This window comes from Oncorhynchus mykiss, chromosome 12 (genome assembly GCF_013265735.2).
Source record: "Oncorhynchus mykiss isolate Arlee chromosome 12, USDA_OmykA_1.1, whole genome shotgun sequence".
Lineage (NCBI taxonomy): Eukaryota > Metazoa > Chordata > Actinopteri > Salmoniformes > Salmonidae > Oncorhynchus > Oncorhynchus mykiss.
In genome coordinates, this window is record NC_048576.1 from 31943542 (window position 1) to 31954748 (window position 11207).

Sequence of the window (11207 nt, forward strand, 5' to 3'; positions counted from 1 at the left end):
CAGAGGGAACACCCCCCTATCCACATCGATGGAACAGTAGTGGAGAGGGTAGCAAGTTTTATGTTCCCCGGCATACACATCACAGACAAACTGAATTGGTCCACTCACACAGACAGCATTGTGAAGAAGGCGCAGCAGCGCCTCTTCAACCTCAGGAGGCTGAAGAAATTTGGCTTGTCACCAAAAGCACTCACAAACTTCTACAGATGCACAATCGAGAGCATCCTGGCGGGCTGTATCATAGCCTGGTACGGCAACTGCTCCGCCCTCAACCGTAAGGCTCTCCAGAGGGTAGTGAGGTCTGCACAACGCATCACTGGGGGCAAACTACCTGCCCTCCAGGACACCTACACCACCCGATGTCACAGGAAGGCCATAAAGATCATCAAGGACATCAACCACCCGAGCCACTGCCTGTTCACCCCGCTTTCATCCAGAAGGCGAGGTCAGTACAGGTGCATCAAAGCTGGGACCGAGAGACTGAAAAACAGCTTCTATCTCAAGGCCATCAGACTGTTAAACAGCCACCACTAACATTGAGTGGCTGCTGCCAACACACTGACACTGACTCAACTCCAGCCACTTTAATAATGGGAAATGATGTAAATATATCACTAGCCACTTTAAACAATGCTACCTTATATAATGTTACTTACCCTACATTATTCATCTCATATGCATACGTATATACTGTACTCTATACCATCGACTGTATCCTTATGTAATACACGTATCACTAGCCACTTTAACTATGCCACTTTGTTTACATACTCATCTCATATGTATATACTGTACTCGATACCATCTACTGTATCTTGCCTATGCTGCTCTGTACCATCACTCATTCATATATCCTTATGTACATATTCTTTATCCCCTTACACTGTGTACAAGACAGTAGTTTTGGAATTGTTAGTTAGATTACTTGTTGGTTATTACTGCATTGTCGGAACTAGAAGCACAAGCATTTCGCTACACTCGCATTAACATCTGCTAACCATGTGTATGTGACAAATAAAATTTGATTTGATTTGTAGTTGTTCACATATTCTAAGTCAGAACCATCAAGAGTAGTGATGCTGGACGGGCGGGCAGGTGCAGGCAGCGATTGGTTGAAGAGCATGCATTTAGTTTTACTTGTATTTAAGAGCAGTTGGAGGCCACGGAAGGAGAGTTGTATGGCATTGAAGCTCGTCTGGAGGGTTGTTAACACAGTGTCCAAAGAAGGGCCAGAAGTATACAGAATGGTGTCGTCTGCGTAGAGGTGGATCAGATACTCACCAGCAGCAAGAGCGACATCATTGATTTGATTGGGATCTCTTTTAGTCCCCATTTGGACTAATCTTCCAAGAGTCCTTAACATTAAAATACAATTTATAATACAAAACACACTTTCACATAACACACTATTACAAACATAATTTACTAGCATAATGACCCAATAAATACTCAATCTAAAAAATATTGATTCTTCATCTACTATAGTCCCACAACATTTCTATATACTATATTTAAATTGTTTTAAAATAAATGTTTAAATGATATATTGAAAGGTTTCTAGTTTGCTCAGTTAATTTATTCAATTTCTTTATTGCTCTAAATCAAAATGTTCTTTTGCCTATTTCTCTTTTCTGTCTGGATAACGCATAGATGGTGGACAATCTATTCCTAGTATTCCTAGCTCTCACAATATTTGATGATGACATTTCTCTAAAACAGGCACAACCAAGTCAGAACAGTAGGCTATTTATGTCATCAACGTCTGGCATTCTATGGATTTATGGTGGTTTCAAGACAACTGGGAAAAAACAAGGTTGAATCATGACGTTAGTGATCTTCAGGTCGGAGCTCTATTAAGAGGCCAGAGTTCCCAACTTGGAATTCCGAGTCAGATGACCTTTCAAAACGTATCTTCCCAGTCGGAGTTCCCAGTTGTCTTGAACCACTGAAGTCTGAGATTTCCCAGTTCTGAGTTTCCAGTTGTTTTGAGCGCGACAGAAGTCATGCTGCATTGACAGCATGGCCAATGTAGAATGTTTATCCTTTTAAGCTTGGAAAAGAGACCCTTAAACCCAGACTTGGACCACACACAGTTAGCCAACGATTCCTGATTCACTGTCGAATTTGCGATTTCCAACTTGTTGTGTAATGTTTATGTCCAATAGCGGATAAGCTGCGATACGTTTTCAAAAGGATTTGCGCTAACCAAGGTTGCCAGGTGCACGGTGTATCCTCCGACACATTGGTGCGGCTGGCTTCCGGGTTGGAGGCGCGCTGTGTTAAGAAGCAGTGCGGCTGGTTGGGTTGTGTATCGGAGGACGCATGACTTTCAACCTTCGTCGAGCCCGTACGGGAGTTGTAGCGATGAGACAAGATAGTAGCTACTACAACAGTTGGATACCACGAAATTGGGGAGAAAAAAGGGGTAAAAAAAAAAGGAAGTTAGACCTATACCTCGGGAATAGAACAAAAACAAACACAACAATACACTCAACAATACAATACACTCCTTCACATATCACTTAAGTTGTATAACTTCAATTCAAACCCTCAAAAAACTGAATCCTCCCCCATGTTTTACACACATCTCTCCGTATGAGAGTAATGTAAAACAAAACAAAATAAATTGTAAAACAAAATTTCAACTAACCTAATCAAATTAAAATCAATAAACTAAAAAAAAACTCCACAAATAAAAATAATTTAACCCCTATGGTCATAGGAAAATAGACTTAAAGCAGCATACCCTTAGTTAAAAGCAATGCCCTCTCCCTCTTCACAGTGGTCCAAATTACAAATATGGCTAAGAAACATATTTACCAATTACACAAAATTATCTTGAAGGCAGTATTACATATTACCATAAATTCATTATCCAAATGGCTTTCCAATGCGGGTGATCAAGCCACAACGGAAAGTCATCCGAAGGTCATAGGTCATACAAAACCCTTCAAAGCAGTGTTTTTCACTATATTAAACAAATTGCAAACAATAGTCAACTAGTTCCAAAATGTTTGTATTTCCATGTTCCCAGAACATTCCTTTATCAAAAGAATTTGCGTGTGTAATGAAAACAAACAACTTCCAGGCCTTTAAGTGGGGGAGTGATACTCCCCCACTTAACATATTAGTTTACTAGTTTGGCCCAATCTTGCTTTTCAACATTCATACCCATTCAGTCTTCTGCCAACAGGATCTCATACTACTCAATCCAGCAATCACCCTGGAAACATTCCAGAGAGACAGTGAAATATCAATTTTCCCGGAGAAAACACAAAACACTTAGTTAGTTTTCATTACACTACATTGATTCAGTAACTCAAACGTGAACTATAAACCAAACCTAATGATAATTCCACTGTATCTCAAATCATTAATCATAAGTTTTAATCAACATCAATGTATATGTATGATACAGTGTTTAATTAAGTTAAATCAACTCCTAAAAAGAAACTTGAATCAGCAATCTAATAATTTCAACCTGTTGATATAAATTTAGTAAAAACAATCTTGATTTTTTTTTAAACAAATCTAAAATCTTTCAAAAGTTGACGCTGTCTCATCAGTGTAAAAATCAAAACAAACGTATTATTTTTTTCCCACTCATATCCACAAAGCTTTCATTCCCCAAAGGTCAATACTGTTCAGCACATCCATTAATGATCTTCCTTTAGTCTGTACAGGGTCTGAAGTTCCAATGTATGCAAATGATAGTGATAAATTCATGCAAATAACAAACTACACAAGAACTCACTACTATAATGGTTCAGATGACAAAATTGCTCAGAGACTCATGTTTACATCTCAATAAAATAAAACACAGTCTGCATGTTCCTCAAAAAACAACTACTGATGGAAAAAGCTCCTGGTGGTATCTGATTTTAAGTGCCAAGGCATCATACTTGCTTCCAACCTTTCTTTTAAAAAGCAAACAATAAAGGAACTCAAATAACCAAATTCAACCTAGCTAATTTCCCAAAACATATGAAATTGTTTTGACTATTGCGGTAACAACACTATAATTAAAATCTATGATACTCCCCCACTTAACATATTAGTTTACTAGTTTGGCCCAATCTTGCTTTTCAACATTCATACCCATTCAGTCTTCTGCCAACAGGCTCTCATACTACTCAATCCAGCAATCACCTGTAATGACCTGACATTGTTCCACATAATGGAAACATACTATAATGTTAGACTACATGAACTTTCCTGCTCAAATTAACTGCTGTTACTTAAACAATCAAACCAAGAATCAATAACCATCAGAATCTATTCTCACAATGTTTTACAGACTCACAACTTGACGTCCTATTTCTTTTCTCCCAGTGGGCAAAAATATAACCCCTCCCATTTCAACGTTTTTCCTTACCTCTATCGTAAGCTTTAAAACCAAATTTTATAACTTCCTCTTCTCTTTGCTCTTCACACTTATGAAATGTATCCTATTTCTTTAAAAATAACACACGCAGCGCCAAAAATTATAACATCAATAAATCCCGCAACTTCTCTCATACTGGGAAGAAAAAATATAACATGTTCAGACCTTAAGTGCAGTTAAATTTCAAATGTTTCACCCAGACGGAGATAATCCAATATGCGTTTTATAGTTACATCGTTAGGGTAAAATAACCAAAAGTGGACACACTCTAATCAGTTTCTAGAGCTCAATTTCCCAGATTTTGTAGATTATTTTAATAGTGCTTAAAACCTAATCTTTATCAAATTATCCATTTAAGATACCAACTCAAAACCTACGTACGTCTACGAATGGGTGGTTTAAATTGTATCTAAACATTCTCAGCATTACTTTATCAAATCTCTAGTAATTGATTATACACACATATCATTTATCATAATTTCAAATAATTCACAGAATCCATATAAAACTTAAGAAATCTTAGGTACTCACACAGAACTTTAAGGATCACCCACACAGGATTGGTCAGATGTTCACACAGAACTGGTCAGACGTCCACACAGAACATCAGAACATAAAAAGGTTTGCCCACACAGAGTCAACCCTACCCCGCTCACACAGAACGGTCCGACAACTATTACCTAGTGATCCCATAACAAAATACTCACACAGAGTAACCCAGGGCATACCTGGCTAGCACATTTAAAATAATTGGAATTCACCACCTCTGAGGGTCACTTAGACAATCACACAGACGCACAGAATGAGGTCCTTCTTCAAATAGGGCTTCACCAAATGCCGTGTTTTCACCTAGAACGCACAGTCCCTTTGGCCCCTCACTCCGACAGACTTCACCAAATCCCCACTGTGATCAATTCAGTGTCAGGACGGCTCTTGGTCACTCGCAACCGGACAGTGGCAGAGTATATTTTGAGTACACAAACCCTCAGATTACTCTCCCCTGACTCGGCCCTGCTTACGCAGCCAAGGTGCCTTCCTTACAAAGGAATTCACGCTCAGAGTATACGTAACAGGCATAATTAAAAAACTCGACTTCAAATCTGCTCACCTTTTTCTTTAAAAAAAACTCAGTTCGAGATGTGGTATCCACTCGGCTCGCTTCCTCTCAGATCAAAGGTTGGTCCATCTGCTTCGTTCCCGAAGTGTGGTTTCCCTAAGATCCCAAGTTTAGGGGATCCCTCGTGCACAATTTATTTACCTAGATCGTCAGGAACGGTCACCGAGTGAAGATTCACATCCCCTCCTCGTCGCCAAATGTCGTGGAAATTTCCTGTATTTACCAAATCATGAGAGCAAACCACACACAAGTCAGAGTTAGTTATCACAAAGTCCATATTTAATTATATGAGCTCCATCACAACCCGGTGACTCTCGGATCAATTCAGTGTCTATAAATGAATTCTCTGAGAGTCCCTTACACATTGCAACTGAGATCCTTTATAGCAAAGACACACATAGCCAGACAGCATTGGCATAATTTATCGTTCAGCTTTGTCTCCTAAACTATGCTCTTTTCTCAAACTCAGAACCTAAACAAATCAACAGGCATATATCAAATCCATCCTATCTTGACAAGATCACAGAGACACATTGACTGGCACACAGACATTGTGGAGCCAAGAGATACACGCTTGACCCTTTCCCCTCTCTCCGGCCCAAGCAACTTAGTCTTGACAGAGAACAGATACTGCAACCCCGCCACAGTATTATACAAAAATAAACATTCTGATGAGAAGTAACTTATAAACATATGATGAATATAAAACATCTTACCTATGTTACCAACTAATTCAGATTTTTCCCCAACATGCTCCAGATACTCAACTAGTCTAAAGGCCAGTTTTATTGCTTCTTTAAATCAGCACAACAGTTTTCAGCTGTGCTAACATAATAGCAAAAGGGTTTTCTAATGATCAGTTAGCCTTTTAAAATGATCAACTTGGATTAGAAAACACAACGTGCCATTTAAACACAGGAGGGAAGGTTGCTGATAATGGGCCTCCATACTAGAGGTCGACCGATTAATCGGAATGGCCGATTAATTAGGGCCAATTTCAAGTTTTTATAACAATCGGAAATTGGTATTTTTGGACACCGATTTTTATTTGTTTATACCTTTATTTAACTAGGCAAGTCAGTTAAGAACACATTCTTATTTTCAATGACGGCCTAGGAACGGTGGGTTAACTGCCTTGTTCAGGGGCAGAACGACAGATTTTTACCTTGTCAGCTCGGGGATTTAATCTTGCAACCTTACGGTTAACTAGTCCAACACTCTAACCACCTGCCTTACATTGCACTCCACGAGGAGCCTGCCTGTTACGCGAATGCAGTAAGAAGCCAAGGTAAGTTGCTAGCTAGCATGAAACTTATCTTATAAAAAACAATCAATCATAATCACTAGTTAACTACACATGGTTGATGATATTACTAGTTTATCTAGCATGTCCTGCGTTGCATATAATCGATGCGGTGCGCATTCGCGAAAAAGGACTGTCGTTGCTCCAACGTGTACCTAACCATAAACATCAATACCTTTCTTAAAATGTACACAAGTATATATTATTAAACCTGTATATTTTGTTAATATTGCCTGCTAACATGAATTTCTTTTAACTAGGGAAATTGTGTCACTTCTCTTGCAATAGAGTCAGGGTATATGCAGCAGTACGGGACGCCTGGCTCGTTGCAAACTAATTTGCCCGAATTTTACGTTATTATGACATAACATTGAAGGTTGTGCAATGTAACAGGAATATTTAGACTTATGGATGCCACCCGTTAGATAACCGTTAGAACGATTCCGTATTTCACTGACAGAATAAACGTTTCGTTTTCGAAATGATAGTTTCCGGATTCGACCATATTAATGACCAAAGGCTCGTATTTCTGTGTGTTATTATGTTATAATTAAGTCTATGATTTGATATAGCAGTCTGACTGAGCGATGGTAGGTAGCAGCAGGCTCGTACGCATTCATTCAAACAGCACTTTTGTGCGTTTTGCCAGCAGCTCTTCACAATGCTTCAATCATTGAGCTGTTTATGACTTCAAGCCTATCAACTCCCGAGATTAGGCTGTGTAACCGATGTGAAATGGCTAGCTAGTTAGCGGGGTGCGCGCTAATAGCGTTTCAATCGGTGACGTCACTCGCTCTGAGACTTGGAGTAGTTGTTCCCCATGCTCTGCAAGGGCCGTGGATTTTGTGGCGCGATGGGTAACAATGCTTCGAGGGTGGCTGTTGTCGATGTGTTCCTGGTTCGAGCCCAGGTAGGGGCGAGAAGAGGGACGGAAGCTATACTGTTACATTGGCAATACTAAAGTGCCTATAAGAACATCCAATAGTCAAAGGTGAAATACAAATGGTATGAAATACAAATGGTATAGAGAAAAATAGTAATCCTATAATAACTACAACCTAAAACTTCTTACCTGGGAATATTGAAGACTCATGTTAAAAGGAACCACCAGCTTTCATTAGTTCTCATGTTCTGAGCAAGGAACTTAAACGTTAGCTTTTTTACATGGCACATATTGCACTTTTACTTTCTTCTCCAACACTTTGTTTTTGCATTATTTAAACCAAATTGAACATGTTTCATTATTCATTTGAGTCTAAATTGATTTGATTGATGTATTATATTAAGTTAAAATAAGTGTTTCTTCAGTATTGTTGTAATTGTCATTATTACAAATAAATTAAAATAAAAAACTAGGCCGATTAATCGGTATCTGCTTTTTTTGGCCCTCCAATAATCGGTATCGGCGTTGATAAAATCATAATCTACTCCATACGCCTATGTAGATATTCCATTAAAAATCAGCCATTTCCAGCTACAATAGTCATTTACAACATTAACAATGTCTACACTGTATTTGTAATCAATTTTCTGTTATTTTAATGGACAAAAAATGTGCTTTTCTTTCAAAAACAAGGACATTTCTAACTGACCCCAAACTTTTGAATGGTAGTGTATATATTGAGGGCTGATTATGTTTTGGAAATGTGAAGATAGGAATTCCAAAGTAGGAACCTCTGTATCTGATAGAAAATTGCTTATGTGTGGTGTGGCAGTGGGGAAGGTGAAGGTTATCGCAGTGTTCTGTGTTGTATGCATGGATTTGGAAATTAACCTGGAAGAATCCATTGGAGGGTTTGGTCAGGATATCTAGGAGGTATGTGTATTTGTAGATGAAGGTTGCAGTATATTAATGTTGTAAATGGACATGAGAGTTTTTTTTAAACAGGAGCCAAGTAGTTAAGAGGAGGTTGCTATCTTGCAAATTTGGGATGATGTGTAATTTGTGTTAGGTAGGAAGTGTATGTACTGGCTCACACAATATTGTAGCAAATGAGATATGTGTAAATTAAACTGTATTATAGTGTCACATTTGCTCCTGCAACGCCCTCTACTGCTCATCCTGTGTCTCCTTGACCTGCCGCCACTCCCCCAGTACTCTCTCCCTCTGTGTGTGTGATTGTGTGTGGGGAGACAGGTGTGCTGGAGTCAGAGCAGATCCCCACCAGCTGCAACCTGTTCCGTAATCAAGACCTCTACAAATACTCAGCCCTGCCACTTCCACACTGCCAGATTGTAATCTCTGCTCAGTCAGGCGGTTTCTAGCCATATGTTATTATTCAGATCCTGTTGTGCCCGTTTTCCCTGCCTGACGCTGTTTTCCTCTCCACAACAGTTCTGCCCGCTCTGACTCTGGTCCCTGTCTCCAGTTCTATGTCTCGTCATCCTGCTACTCTGTCCTGGATTCCCAACTCTATTACTCCCTTGGATTCCCCTCCGGACCTACTTACCCTGTTTCAACCCTTCTTGCTCCAGACTCCAGCCTCAGCCTCTGAAGGTCAGAGCTTCCCCTGACCTGCACTCCATCTCCGCCTTGTTTCAATAAATACCTTGGTTACATCATCTCACTCTCCTCGTCTGAGCCTGCTCTGGGGTTCCCCTGTTCCACTCCGCGAAACATATAGCGTTAGGAAGCAAGCCTGATGAACCAAAACCACTCATCTGTCTGATGCCAATGGACTTCAGCACTTTAATGCCGACAAAGCACTTTCAGACTCATGTACGCTACTTTACCATTTTAGGATTTCTATGTTCAGTATTTCACACACACACACACACACACACACACATATTCTATATAATGTTATTATGTTTATCTATTGATCATCTTTACACTTTGTGTTGCTCTTATAAACAAACTATATATTTAAGGTGTGTGTGTGCATGCTATATTTAAAGCCAATTTATGCTTAATCCGCAGGGATGGCAATTGCGGAGCATCCGGAGGCATGCAGAGACCACATACCACATTGCTGTTTCCTCCCAAATGTTTAACAATGCGGAGGGCTCCGCATTGACATGATTGGTTGACTGTAGGTGAGGGCCAGAGGTCCTATATAAAGAACTCACTTCCTTGACAACTTCCTTTACAGCAGCTCTGTGCTGCTCTGCAAAGCACGAGAAGTATGAATGCCTTGACTTCTGCAGAGGCCGTACCACTGTAAATGCTGCACAGCCAATGCAGACGTTGGATTGACCATGCACCGCCTTTAACCCCTTCAGAGGGTACGACACAGTCTGACACATCTCACTCTCTCACACACACACACAGAGGTTAGACCCTTCAGGTACATATTGGGAAACACACACTGCCCCCTTACCTCACTCTCACACACACACAGAAATAAAGCTCATAAGATTCTCGGTGCAGAATTTAAGCCTTTCTGTGAGCTCATCCATTCCTGTGTGCGTGTTACCTGTAGGAATTGGTCTAGATGATGCAGCAGCTCCATGTCTATGGATGTTATTCTCTACTGAACATGTGTGGGATATGAGGGATTGTAAATCCAGCGTCTATGGAGAATGAAGATTATACACAGAGTCAAATGCAAAGTCAATTTAGCTAATCGCACATTACACACTGCACCTGTCTCTCTCTAGAAAAACAGGGAAATCTGGCATTATACTCTTGTATATACAGAGCCATACCATGCAAGGCAAGGAAGGGCAGCAGTGTTGTGCCAGCCTATATGTGATGTGTCTCAATCTCACCCATACGCAGTATGCCCACCTATTTCTCTATACTAATTACCATTGAGAATGATTGAACAATTCAGCGATCTTAATTCCTTTAATCTCTGCCATTGGTAGGTGGAGGGAAGGACCAGCTATAGCTTGCTACATACACCATATAGACAATTGATAATGAATCTATACTCACCTGATGGCAGAGAGGGTAATGTTCAAAACTTGGTATGTCAAGCCGTGTTAGCTGGGGCTGGATAGTCTTGAGCGATCCTTGGACAGTGTACACATACACCTGACAGCTAGCTAGCTTTAGCTCGATGTTTGGTGGTTTTTAATATAAGTCTTGTCTGTCAATACATCTACCAAGCATTGAAGGCATGCAGCTAGCTAGCTAAATAACTAACGTTATTATAACTAACCTGGCGAAAGCTAGCTTGAGTGATGGTCAGGTAAGTAACGTTAGATAGAGTCACACAGATTCTACTTTGAAACCGCTAGAACACATACCCTGTGGCAGGCCCTCCTCCCCAGGCCCACACTGTCTCTGTTCATTAATTCAATCTTGTGAACGACATTGAAAAATAAATGAATTCATGCAGTCAAAATTATTATCCATCTTAGTAGTTAAAGTTTGGGTTCTACTAAGCTATAGTACATGGACTTGTTTTAAGGTCATACCAAGGATAATTTTGCAATGTGATTTTGAATTTTAAGAC